The sequence below is a fragment of the Antechinus flavipes genome, chromosome 6 (assembly GCF_016432865.1).
Source record: "Antechinus flavipes isolate AdamAnt ecotype Samford, QLD, Australia chromosome 6, AdamAnt_v2, whole genome shotgun sequence".
NCBI lineage: Eukaryota > Metazoa > Chordata > Mammalia > Dasyuromorphia > Dasyuridae > Antechinus > Antechinus flavipes.
Window position 1 is genome coordinate 671,334 of NC_067403.1, and position 12,739 is coordinate 684,072.

At 41.3% G+C, this 12,739-nt stretch overlaps 1 protein-coding gene and 1 long non-coding RNA gene across 4 annotated transcripts in view; one reads left to right on the forward strand and one right to left on the reverse strand.

The window, feature by feature from the left end:
* PPP2R2C (protein phosphatase 2 regulatory subunit Bgamma) overlaps window positions 1–12,739 on the forward strand; it is a 302,284-nt gene that overhangs the window by 88,954 nt on the left and 200,591 nt on the right. The gene's annotated exons all lie outside the window — the stretch shown is intronic.
* LOC127540862 (uncharacterized) overlaps window positions 1–12,739 on the reverse strand; it is a 79,287-nt gene that overhangs the window by 61,254 nt on the left and 5,294 nt on the right. For both annotated transcript variants that reach the window (XR_007948302.1, XR_007948301.1), the window contains exon 2: window positions 3,907–4,055. This is a non-coding gene — a long non-coding RNA (uncharacterized LOC127540862). The remainder of the gene's footprint in view (window positions 1–3,906; window positions 4,056–12,739) is intronic.

Genomic DNA, 12,739 nt, shown 5'->3' on the forward strand with positions numbered 1-12,739 from the left:
ATGAATCACATTGAGTTCCCACAGTCCTCTCTCTGGGTCTAGATGGCTCTCTTCATCACTGGACAATTAGAATTGATTTGAATCATCTCATTGTTGAGGAGAGCCATGTCCATCAGAATTGATCATCATATAGTCTTGTTGTTACTGTATATAGCGATCTCCTGGTTCTGCTCACTTCACTCAGCATCAGTTCATGTAAGTCTCTCCAGGTCTCTCTAAAATCGCCTCCTGATCACTTTTTATAGAACAATAATATTCTGAAACATTCATATACTATAAATTATTCAGCCATTCCCCAGATGATGGGCATCCACTCAGTTTCCAGTTTCTTGCCACCACAAACAGGGCTGCCACAAATATTTCTGCACATGTGAATCCCTTTCCTCCTTAAGATCTCTTTGGGATATAGGCCCAGTAGAAACACTAGTCAAAGGGTATGTACATTTTGATAGCCTTTGGACATAGTTCCAAATTGCTCTCCAGAATGGTTGGGATGAATGAGGTTTCCAAGGAAGATTGGAAAACCAGCCAGAGTTATTGGAGCAGAGGGCTTCTAAAGGGATAAATATGAACTCAAGAAAATAAGGGTATGTCCTGGGAAGGTGAGGTAGGTGACTAAAGCTCTTTGTATACTTTTGGATGACCTCCCTACTCAACCCTTCACCATCTCCCCCCTCCAAATTCTGGCTTTTTATACCAACAGATCCTGGTTTGCATCCTCCTCAGTGGAGATGCTAATTTTATATAACTTGCAAATCTTGTAAAGACTTGCATTCTCTCTCACTTAACCTCTATCTGCATCTTTCTCATAAAATGGGTGGGAAGATGATTTATCTATTCTTAGTCATGAAATGAATAAGTGACCAAGGAGAAAGGGAGGTGAACACAAATCAGAAAACTGCAGTTTAGATATTTTGAACTGAGAAACCTTTCTTTTATATGTGTCATTGACTGTTTTGGCAGCCTGGTAGATCCTCTATATTCTTTATATAATGTTATTAAATACATCAAACAAAATACATAGGATTGCTAATAACAAAACAGTTATCAAACTATTTATAAAAATGAAATTCACAGATCCAGGTTTAGAACCCCTTGTTTGGACTGGTTCCTAAAGGAACCTGAGGGCAGAAGCAGAAGAGGCCTTTGAGAGGTCTCATGGATTGCTAACTTCCCTACAGGGAGATGAACTGGGATTTTAGCAAGCCAGAGAATGCCCCAAGAAGCAAGTTCCTGGTACCAATGAAGATGGGCATAAATTGAGAGTTGCCTAGAGTACCTAGAGCTCAAGTGACAGAGAGCTGTGGGAGTAGGGTTCTTTGAGACCAACTCTCTGTTTACTATAACATACTGCCCCTTCCTAAAATCAAGGAAAATTCAAGTCTCCACCGGAATGAACTGGAATGAAGAAAAGAACTTCTCTCCCCCAACTTCTCTGTAGCAATATAGAGATTTCACTAAAGCCTTCCTCTCATGTCTCTTCTTGGCTTGGGATCAGGGTTGGTATATCTCATCCCTCAAAGACTCTCCTAAGGAGAGTACTTGTTCTCCAAAGTCCCTCTGAGTTGGAAAGTACTCAGTTGAGGGCTTGTTAATGAACTGGTGTTCTCTTGGTGCAAGGAACAATCCAACTGAGTCAGGAGAAGCTCATTGTCACAGGATCATGGATTTAGAACTAAAAGAAACCTCAGAGATGATCTGTTCTATGTCGTCCCTTTCTAGATTGGAAAGCTAAGGCCAAGGGAGCTTAACTAACTTTTTTGTTCTCCCCATGGTGTTGAGAGAAGGGTGGGAATCCAGTTTCTCTGACTGGATTCCTCTATGCTCTTCTCAGTTTAGCTCCAAGAAAGGCCTGGGGCCAACTTCTCCCCAGAGTAATGTCATTGGCAGTAAATGTACCTTAGAAATCAGTTTTCATCCAATTGAAAATTCACTCCATGACATCACTAGCAAGTAATCCTTTACCTTCTGACTGAGCAGCTTTTGTAATCATTCATTTTATCCTGTTTCCCTTTCTGGATCAGCTCAAGAATACCTGTTAAATCAGAGTGGGGATTAGGATCACTCTTTTAATCCCAAACTCATTATCTATTATTGTAGGCTTTCCTACAATTTTAGTAGCTTGGTTTTATTCATCTTATCCTTGTATTTTCCTGCAACTGACCAGTACTGGTTTTATCTTAGGATCAGGCTGCTCTAGGTGGCCATTATTAACCTTCTATCACATGGTATGAGTGCAAGACATCTCATGTTTTTATGTCTTCAGAACAGCTCAATTAGGCTTTGGGGAGTCTGAGCATTTGGATCTTTTTTGTCGTAAGCCTTTCTGTGTTTCCTTGACTTATTCACATCCTTGGGTCAGTTTAGGTATATTTGCAGCAGTTTCACATCTTAGAGAGAACAACTGGAGGTCTAGGGAATAATAACTCATCAAAAACTGTACCTTTGACAACACCTTCCAAATACATCCTTTTCTCTCATACAAGTCTGTGTTGGAGGTCATAAGACTGCTAGCCAGTGACTGGTTGACTGTAAGTAAGCAAAGGACCATGCTGTAGGTCTAGCTCTGAGCACAGGCAAAAGCATGGAAACAGTTTCATTGTTCCATTTGCCTTTTTTTTGGCATAGAATATGGAGAATGGAGAAAAATAGATAAAGAAAATAGGTGGTATTTTTTTTGTATTCCAGTATTAATACCATGAAGCAATCCCTTCCACACGACTTTACATTATTTCTACACATTTTTTGTAGAGGGGGTTCCTTTTTGCCCTCAGTAATAAGAGTTCATATGTGGGAGGAGCTTTACATCTTGTCAATTTCAAACCACTATGTAGTGTGTTTTAATCTCAGTAATGATGGCTCATATTTATTCCCATTTGTATCATTTACAACGGGTTTCCCATTGATCTCTTTGGCTCTTTACAACATATGGTGAGATGATGGAAGTGGCTAGTTCTTTGACACACATGGTTTTAGAGAATTCTTTCTCACAACAACCCTGTGGTACAAGTATTATTGCCCTATTTTTAGTGATAAGGAAACTAAAACTCAGAGAGTTTATGATCTATTTTTCTTAAACAAATGTGGAGTTATATTTTATAGAGATTATTTTCTTATTTTATAGATGAGGAAACTGATAGAAGTTAAATGACTTATACAAAGGTAACCATCAGAAAACCCTCTTGGCTTTATAGGAGCTACAGTACTAATAATCGCCCACGGACTCACCTCTTCAATACTATTTTGCCTAGCCAATACTGACTACAAACGCATCCACAGCCAAACCTTAATTCTGACTCAAGGTCTCCAAATAATTCTTCCATTCATATGCGCCTGATGATTATTAGCAAGCCTTCTGATCTAGCCCAACCCCCTTCCATTAATCTTTTAGGAGAACTAATAGTTATCATAACTTCATTCTCCTGATCTAATTTCTCACTCATCCTCCTAGGTATCAACACAGTAATTACCGCCCTCTATTCACTCCATATACTAATTACCTCCCAACGAGGTAAATTTACCCACCATATGTACCCTATCAAACCAACATTCACCTGAGAACACATGCTAATAGCACTACACCTCTTACCCCTCCTAATTATTTCCATCAGCCCCAAATTCATCCTCGGCCCTACATACTTTCAAGTTTTCTGACTCCAGCTCTCCAGTTGTCTGTGTTAAATGGGAAGGCCTCTGAAGGCTAGTAGCACTGCCCACTGTCTCCTTGGCTTGTACAGGTACCACAAAACATTTCTATCACTAGCTGTTTTCCGTCCTTTGCATGTGAATAACGGGTTGCCAACCAAGAGGCTTTGTAAAGAGTAATGACATTGTTGGGACCACAATGTCTCCCCAGAACAATAATAAACACATGAATCTCAAACAAAGAAGCTGCTTCTCCCCTACCTTGGCTACCCCCGCCTTCTGTGCCTTCTGCTTGGAGTTTCCTGATCTCGAGCAGTTGATTTCTCCCTCCTTTCTTTTATTTTTCACAGGCCACTTCTGCAGCATCCTCCCCACTCCCTTTGGCAGCCATCTCCCCAGTTTCACTGGCTCTATTAAAGAAAGCACAGAAATGATTGTGTTAGGTTATACTTTGGGCAACAAATGCACCCAAAGAGTAAATACTGGCACCAAAGAACAAAGTACAAACCCCTGTGAATCTCAGAGTCAGAAGGAACCTCAGAGGCTATATATACAATTTTTATTTTGGCTTTGTCTGTTAGCATGATGGCAACTCCTTTTTTTTTTTTTTTTCTTTTGATTCTCTTGATCCATAGTGGGGGAAAAATCATCCCTCCGTTTCATTTTCCATATGTCTTTTTGTTAAATGTGTTTCTGAGGCAGTAGTGGAGAAGGAAATCTCCCTTCCTCTACCTCTGGCGATTGGTCATCGGGCCTTCACAGAAAGTTACCTGGCCTCTTCAGGCAGCCCATTCTCCTTCTGGATAGCCCTAATTTTTAGGAAGCTTTTTTGCATACCCAGTGTGTGTTCTGTCCCAGTCTCTCATAACGCCTTCCCACCTCCAAGGCCAGGCAGGACACATGCAAATGCTCTTTTTCATCCCTTTCATATTCAAAATTAACCTCCCGGTTCCCTCAAAGTCATTTAATCTTAATCAAGAATTTGGAACTCTGCCTAGCAGGTCATAAAAGTGTGCATATATCTTTTCATCCAGCAATATTGTTTAAGTCTGTATCCCAAAGAGATATTAAAAAGCCAGGGTGGGAGGAGGGAAGGACCTGCTTGTAACAAAAATATTCATAGCAGCTCTTTTTGCAGTGGCTAAGAATTAGAAACCGAAGGGATGTCCTGAAATTAGGGAATGGCTAAACAAGTTGTGTTGTATGATTGCAATGCAATATAATTTTGTTGTAAGAAATGACAAGCAAGATGATTTCAGAAAACCTGGAAAGACTTACATGAACTGATGCAAAGTGAAGTGAGAAGAACTAGGAGAACATTGTGTACAGTAACAGCAATAAAGTACAATGAAGAATTATGAGTGACTTGGCTATCCACAGCAATTTAAAAATAATTTTAAAACGATCCAAGACAATCCCAAAGGACTCATGATGAAAAATGTTACCCTCATTTGGAGAAACCCTTACATTGTCTGAATATATACGTATGTATGCTATTTTCTCTTCCCTCCCTCTCTTCCTTCCTTTTTTCCTTTCTTCTTCCCTCCCTCCCACCTTTCTTTCCTTCCTTCCTTTTCCCCTTCTTCTTTAGTTCTTTCCCTCCATCCCTCTCTTCTTTTTTTCCTCTCTTTCTTTTCCCCTCCTTTCCTTCTTCCCTTCTTCCCTTTTTTCTCCCTCTCTTTCTTCCTTCCTCCCTCTCTCCTCTCCCTCTTGCCTTCCTTTTCTCCCTTTCTCTTTCCTCCCTTCCTTCTTCCTTCCTTCCTCCCTCCCTCCCTTTCTCCCTTCCTTCCTCCCTCCCTTCCTCTTTTCCTTCCCTTCTTTCTCCTTTAGTTCTTTCCCACCTTCCCTCCCTTTCTCCTTCCCTTCCTACAATCAAGAAGATCTGAGTTCAATCCAGCCTCAGATTCTTACTAGCTTGTGACCCTGGACAAGTCACTTAATCTATTAGCTTCAGTGCCTCATCTCTAAAATGAGCTGGAGATAAAATAGTCAAATCACTCCAGTAACTCTTCCAAGAAAATTTCAGATTTGGTCATAGAGAGTTAGAGGCAATTGAGATAACTGAACAAGCACCCCCTCTGGCCCTTACCCCAAAGGAACACAGAATTTAGTTGGGAGATAAGACATGCACAGGGAGGGGACATCATGCAGGAATGGTGATCTAGCACTCTCTCACTGGACTCTCATAAGCCCCTAGCAATGCCAGGGTTACTAGCTCACCTTTACAGTAGGGGAAACGAAGGCCAGAGAGGAATGCACTTTCCCACTGCTACCAAGAGAAGAGTTCCTGGTTTCCAGCTGAGACTGTTCTTGTTTCATTACTCACCTGAATCAGGCCCATGGAGAACAGCTGGAGGAGCTGTCTGTCAGAAGCCAAAACAGCACTGCCTTGTGGTGAGGGCCACTGGAAGAAGTTTTAGGTTTGACTTTGGAAGCCTGAGTTAGGATTTCATATAATTCATTTACTCCCTGTGTGTCCTTGAGTTCCGATCTCTTCACCTCAATATCCTCATCTGAATTCAGTGACCCTTCCAGCTCTCATGATTTCATTTGATTCTATAGACTGTGTATCCGAAAAGGTCTGGTACACTCAGAAACACTCTTTACTCCCTAATTTCCTTCCCTTAAGTGAGCAGTTCTGCTCTGAGGGGAAAAGAGGTGGAGGGTCAAGTTCCTGGCTATGTAAATTGGAGTAAAAGAGCTTCCCCAATTTGGGGATGCTGTAGTATAGCACAAATGACACCGTGTATACTTCACTTCCCCTCCATGAATTCTAAGACAGTGACATTGGCCTTGGTCTTCTTCAAACAAGACAGTCCATTTTCTTTCCTTTAGACTGTAAAGACAGACTTTGTAGCTCTGGGAAGGAACATGATCCTGGCACTTGTCGGTACTTAGCCAATGCTTGTTGGTTGACCATCTGAATGGATGCTTGAGTCTTTGGAGGGTTAAGTGATTTTATTCCTACCGATGTAGTAGTATGGAATGGGCAAGGTTTTTGAAAATAGAGAAAATGAGCGAACAGAATTAAAACATCACCTGGCATTAAGTGACTTTCTCCCCTCCTCCAATCTGTTCAATTTTATAATCTGGGGATAAGATAAAGAGAATTTTTTAGCTGCTGCTCCTCAGGCCTCTTTGTTTGTTTTCAAATTGCCTTTGAAAGAGCTTTTCCTATGGTTGGAGACTCCTGGTCTGCCAGGTTTGGGGAGCAGAGATCGTCTGAGTGAAATGTCATTAAGATTTAGAGAAAATAATTTTGTTTGATCCCTCTCTGTCTCTGCCTTCCAGAACTCACTATTTCTTGAATATCACTGTTTCAGATGTGGGCTAAGCTGGAGGGCTTATCTCAACTTCCCCGAAGGGCAAGGTTATCATTAATCTGTGAGGACATGGACCATGTAAAGCTTATGTAGCCTTCCAAGTTAGAAACATTCCCACCTTCTAAGCAGCCTCAAGTGTTCTGCTGAGTTCAATTTACCAGATGTTTGCTGAAGAGCCCACTAGAGTGGTTATATTTCCACTGAAATCTTCAGTGGAAAAGCATTGAAAACCATTATGGTAGAATCCAAGCACTGACAGGTCTGACCAGGCTGAAGAGACTGATTACTGGCTCGATAATGGTTTTAGGGTTAGGGATCCCAAGAGCAGGCTGATCAAGTCTTGTATCTTGAACTAGGTGAAACTAATAAGTATCTAAAGCAGAATTCAGGCTCATTTGCCTGATTATAACTCTAGAACCAATATGACTCAGTGCACAAAGCACTTTGTGCTTTCTACCTTTGTGACCTAAGGCTAATCAAGCCTCTGTTTCCTCAGTTGTACAATGAGAGGGTTGGAGCTCATGGCCTCTGAGATCCCTTTTCCTCCCTCAGTTTTATGAGCTGTAAAATAAATAGATTGGATTATGTCTTCTGTAGTCTCTTCTACCAGAAAGCTGGTCAATGGGGGGAGAAATAGGAGCCTATCAACTCTTGATTAAGGTCTACTAATGCCTTGGTGGGGACTGCAATCTGTACTGGAGAAGGGGCCACTCCCACTAGTGAAATTACATCCCCTAGAAGGATCAAAGAATGAGGGATGCCAGTGAGTGGACATAGCTCCCAAGTCTTTGGGGAGGTGGGGAGCACAAGCTGTTTTCCTGTGTGTCCTCCCTTTCTTGGCAAGATCCTTCTGGTTTATTCATGCCATAGCCTCCTCGGAGACCGCAGCTATCCTTGAAGGCCGTGACAACATTTTCCACTTTTGTGTCCTCAGTGCTGACTATGTGTGATAGGGGCTAGGTTAAACATTTGATTATTTGGATTTAACTGTGTGTGTGGGGGGGTGGGGGTGAGGGGGAGGAGTAGAAGAGTCTTCCCTATTTCCAGGTCCCCACATGACCACTTTTTATCTGGCAGGTCTTCCTGCTGCCTGTGACCTTTCCTCTCTACCTAAACACAATGTGGTTTGGAGGTTCAGGAGCTGTCTCCCCTCATTCCTGGCTGCAGGGCTTCTTCTGAATAGCTGCCTTCCTGGTATCATCCTTTGGTTTTTACATCCACGATAGTACGCTTTGCTTTCCTTTTGTGCATGTGGGGGGAGAGGGAGGGGGAGAGGTTGTATGCATATACCTCTGGTGTACATATATGTAAAATTTTGTCTCTTCAACTAGATATTAATGAGTGCAAATGTTATTATGATCATTTTTAGCTGAGGAGACAGGATCACGGAGGTTAAATCGCTTGATCAAAGTCATACAACTAGTAACTCTAGCCCTTTTGAACGAGGGGGTAGAATCTCAGGCAGCTATTTTAATCCCAGGCAAGCTATTGCTGAAGGCCCATCATCACCCTGTTTTCTTTATCTGCAATCTGACTCCCTGGCCAGTGAGAGAACGCCAGACACGAAATGCCCGAAAGGGACACTCCCAGACAAAGTGTTCTACTTCCTCCTAGAAGGCAGCACAGGACATAGGAAGAAGAAAACTTCTTCAAAACTGCAGACAATGCAACGTCTCCTTCCTGAGCCTCAGAGCTTGCTAAATCAAGCTCATTTCGCTCTCTTTGTGGCTGCTTCCTGGCTTCCTTCAAGTCCCTGCTAAACCTGACCTTTCATTGGATGTCTGTCCCAGTCTCCCTGAATTCTAGTGCCTCCCTCCTATCAATCATTTCCAATTGATCGCCTCCATGACTTGTCTGCACCTAGCTCTTACGTGTTTTCTCTTCCCCCCTCTGAGTCCTCCCTTTAGACTATGCTTCTCAGGGGCAGGATTTTCCAGCTTTCTCTGCATCTCAGATGTTTATCTCAGTACTGGGGACAGAGAAGGTACTTAATTAACATTTTCTGACCATCAGACAGACAGACCACCTAAAAACATCGAGTTCAGTCAGTATATCCTCTACTAAGAACTAGTAAGCCATTACTCTGTTCTGGGTGCTGGGTGTACAAAAACATAAAACAATCCCTATCTCAAGAAACGTATATTCCATCAAAGGAGACACAGATGTATACTCACATACACACTTGTATAAATAGATGCACACACATGGAAATAAAGCTGCACACACACATTTATAAGTACACACAGCATGGATACCAGCAATAGAAGGTATATACATCTATGATAGTTTGAAACGGAGGACACTAGGAACTGGGGGAATCAGGAAAGGCGTCAGGTCGATGGTGATACTTGAACTGTGTTTTGGTGGAAGAGAAGGATTCAGCGAGATTGACACAGGATCAGGCAGTGTCTTCCAGATGATGGGGACATCCAGTGCAAAGCCATGGCGTGCCAAGGTAAGAGGGACCAGGAGAAGGACAGTTTGGCTGTTTTGTGTTGGTCAGTGGTTGTGTCTGACTCTTCCTGATCCTATTTGGGGTTTTCTTGACAAAGCTACCGAAGTGTTCGGCCATTTCATTCTCCAGCTCATTTTTATAGATGGGGAAACTGAGGCAAACAGGGTTAAATATCTTACCCAGGGTCATGCAGCGAGTGAGCATCTGAAACCAGATTTGAATTTAAGAAGATTCCCTTATTCCAGGCCTGGCGTTCGGTGCACTATAGTGCACCTCCTTGCCCACATTATTGTTGATGCCCTACTTCCTTAAATGTCCCAGTGCTGATGACATTCTACTTGCTTCTGGGTGTTTAGCAGATTGCATATACACATTTCACTTGTCCTTTCCCTTCCCACTCCCAACAAGTTCCATATCATCAACCCAAAGGGTCTTCAGATCACATAAACCTAGAAGGGACCTTGGAGGAACCATCCAATCTAATCTGCTTACTTGCTTAATGAGACAAGTTCATAGAAAGAGCTTAAGCTTAAGATTTTGCCAAGATCGCACAGCCTAGGAAGTATTAAAATTGGAGCTCAAAGCCTGGTTCTCTATCTACCCAGTGTTCTTTTCAAAGCATTTTCCCATTTTTTCCATTTCTAATATTTCTATATCTCTTCTATTTGATTCAACTTTTGATGTCTGTGAAAAAGAGGGGTCTTATCTCCTGAGTTAAAGGAGAAGCTAATTGCATTTAGGGACCAAAGTCTATGCTCTTTGTTATAGTCCTTGGTGTTAAGTCCAGACTTCAAGATTTTTGGGGTTCAACTCGCATCTGAACAATAACAAACCCTTAAATGTGATAAGTGTAATAAGATTGTATATGCATCATAAACTACATAAAAATCCCTAGAAATATGTTTGGCACTGAGAAGCATTTGACCAGAAAGCTCCTCATGCTAGTCACTAGAGAGCCCACATGAGGAAGAAACCTTGTCAATGTAGTTAATGTACCAAAGACTTCTTTCCGAAAATGGCCATAAATGTCCACAGGAATCTACTCAGGAGATGATCCAGTTTGTTTGCCAAGTGTGGATTTTGAAAGTTCACAGGTAGGATATGTAAAGTCCCCTGATTTAAAAGTTGTGTCAGTTTAAGAGAGCTGGAGGGCTCCTGGCAAAGAATTGTGTATAAAAATTTACTGTTGACTCTCATAAGGAGGACAAAGATAAAGAATTGGTGTTGTCATATTGGGAGCTCACTAAGGAATTCTACCAACTTAGGCCATCTAGCATGCAAAAAACCCTAACCCTAAGGGTTTCTCTGCTCTGTCACACTATATGCAGCAATAGTATTTTGTCTCCCATCCTTCCGCCATAATCCACCCTTCTCCCCACCCCTGCCCAGTTTCTGGTAGCTCCAAGTGCTTCAGAAACATTATCAAATTAGCAAGACTAAGAATGATGGCTCACATTTGGGGAATGAATACAAAACTTTATGTTATGCAACATGTTTTTTTCTCACCAGAATCCTGTGGTTTAAGTAGTATAAGGAATAGGCACATTTTATAAGCTCAGAGAGTAGAAATCTGCCTGTTCCCATGGCTAATGAGCCACAGAGCTGAGGATCACACCCAGATTTTTGTAACTCATAATGCATCAGACAACATATTGAATTATCTCCTTGATTTGTTTTATTTTTAAAATATCTCCTCTGGATTTATAATCAACATATTACCAATGAAATTAAACCCTGATGCTAAATTCACCCATGAATGGAAGAAAGCTCAAGGACAGCTCACTGAGGAATAAAGACAGGAAAGATCACTGTGGGAGGATTCTATTGCAGGAGTTGAGGGGAGGAGATCATGGATTCTTGAGGCATGTGAACTTTTCAGGAAAAAACCTACTTTGATAATTGTATTTCATTATGATTAATACTCTTTGTAATGCTATATATTTTATTTTGGGCCTTTAAAAGAATCATTTGAAGAGTCTGTACGGTCATTCATAAGGCCCTATATTCTAAACGAGAGCCTTGCTTTGAGAAGGTAGACCAGAGCACGGATTCTTCATGTGTCTGGTGTCATATATGCTTCTGGTGGAGTTGAGTGGAATCTGTCTCCCCCTTCTCAGAATCATGTTCCTAAATAATTGAAAACAGGGTTAAATTTCAGTTAGAGCTTAGTGAAATTGAGATGGAGCCTTTTCTCTTTTCCATGTTCTAAGACCCCTGAAATCTAGCCCTGGATTAAAACCTCAGGCCAGATAGCCCTGGATTAAGGGGTTTCTGGAGGTCTCTGACAATTATAGGATTCTATGACCCAGGGTAGGTAACTCTTTCTTTCTTTCTTTCTTTTTCTTTCTTTCTTTCTTTCTTTCTTTCTTTCTTTCTTTCTTTCTTTCTTTCTTTCTTTCTTTCTTTCTTTCTTTCTTTCTTTCTTTCTTTCTTTCTTTCTTTCTTTCTTTCTTTCTTTCTTTCTTTCTTTGTTATTTACAGCTTTATTTTTTAGCTAATAAGAGATTGTTTTCAAAATTATTATTTTTTTATTGTAGCTTTTTATTTGCAAGTTATATGCATGGGTAATTTTACAGCATTGACAGCTGCCAAACCTCTTGTTCCAATTTTTCTCCTCCTTCCCCCACTCTCTCCCCTAGATGGCAGGTTGACCAATACATGTTAAATATGTTAAAGTATAAATTAAATACAATATATGTATATATGTCCAAACAGTTTTTTAGCTGTACAAAAAGAATCGAACTGTGAAATAGTGTACAATTAGCCTGTGAAGGAAATAAAAAATGCAGGTGGACAGAAATAGAGGGATTGGGAATTCCATGTAGTGGTTCATAGTCATCTCCCAGAGTTCTTTCTCTGGGTGTAGCTGGTTCCATTCATTACCACTCTATTGGAACTGATTTGGTTCATCTCATTGTTGAAGATGGCCAAGTCCATCAGAATTGATCATCCTATAATATTGTTGCTGAAGTATATAATGATCTCCTGGTCCTGCTCATTTCACTCAGCATCAGTTCATGTAAGTTTTTCCTAGGCAACTCTTTTAAGCCGGTATCATGAGTTTCTTGGTGAGTGAGAATTATCTGAGGTGTATTCTGGGAACCGTTTCCACCAGAGTACAGGGTGGGTCAGGTGTTTGGAACAGACGCAGGAACTTGAATGGAGGGCAGGCCGAGTACACAGGTGTGAAAGCTGGAGGAAGGTGTCTTTAACGAGGGGAATGGATGTACAAAATCTGCTGTTTAAAGTATGTGTCCCAATGTGTGTGTGTGTGGAGTCTTTTGGACTGTGTTCTTTCCATTCTTTGAGGTTTGGG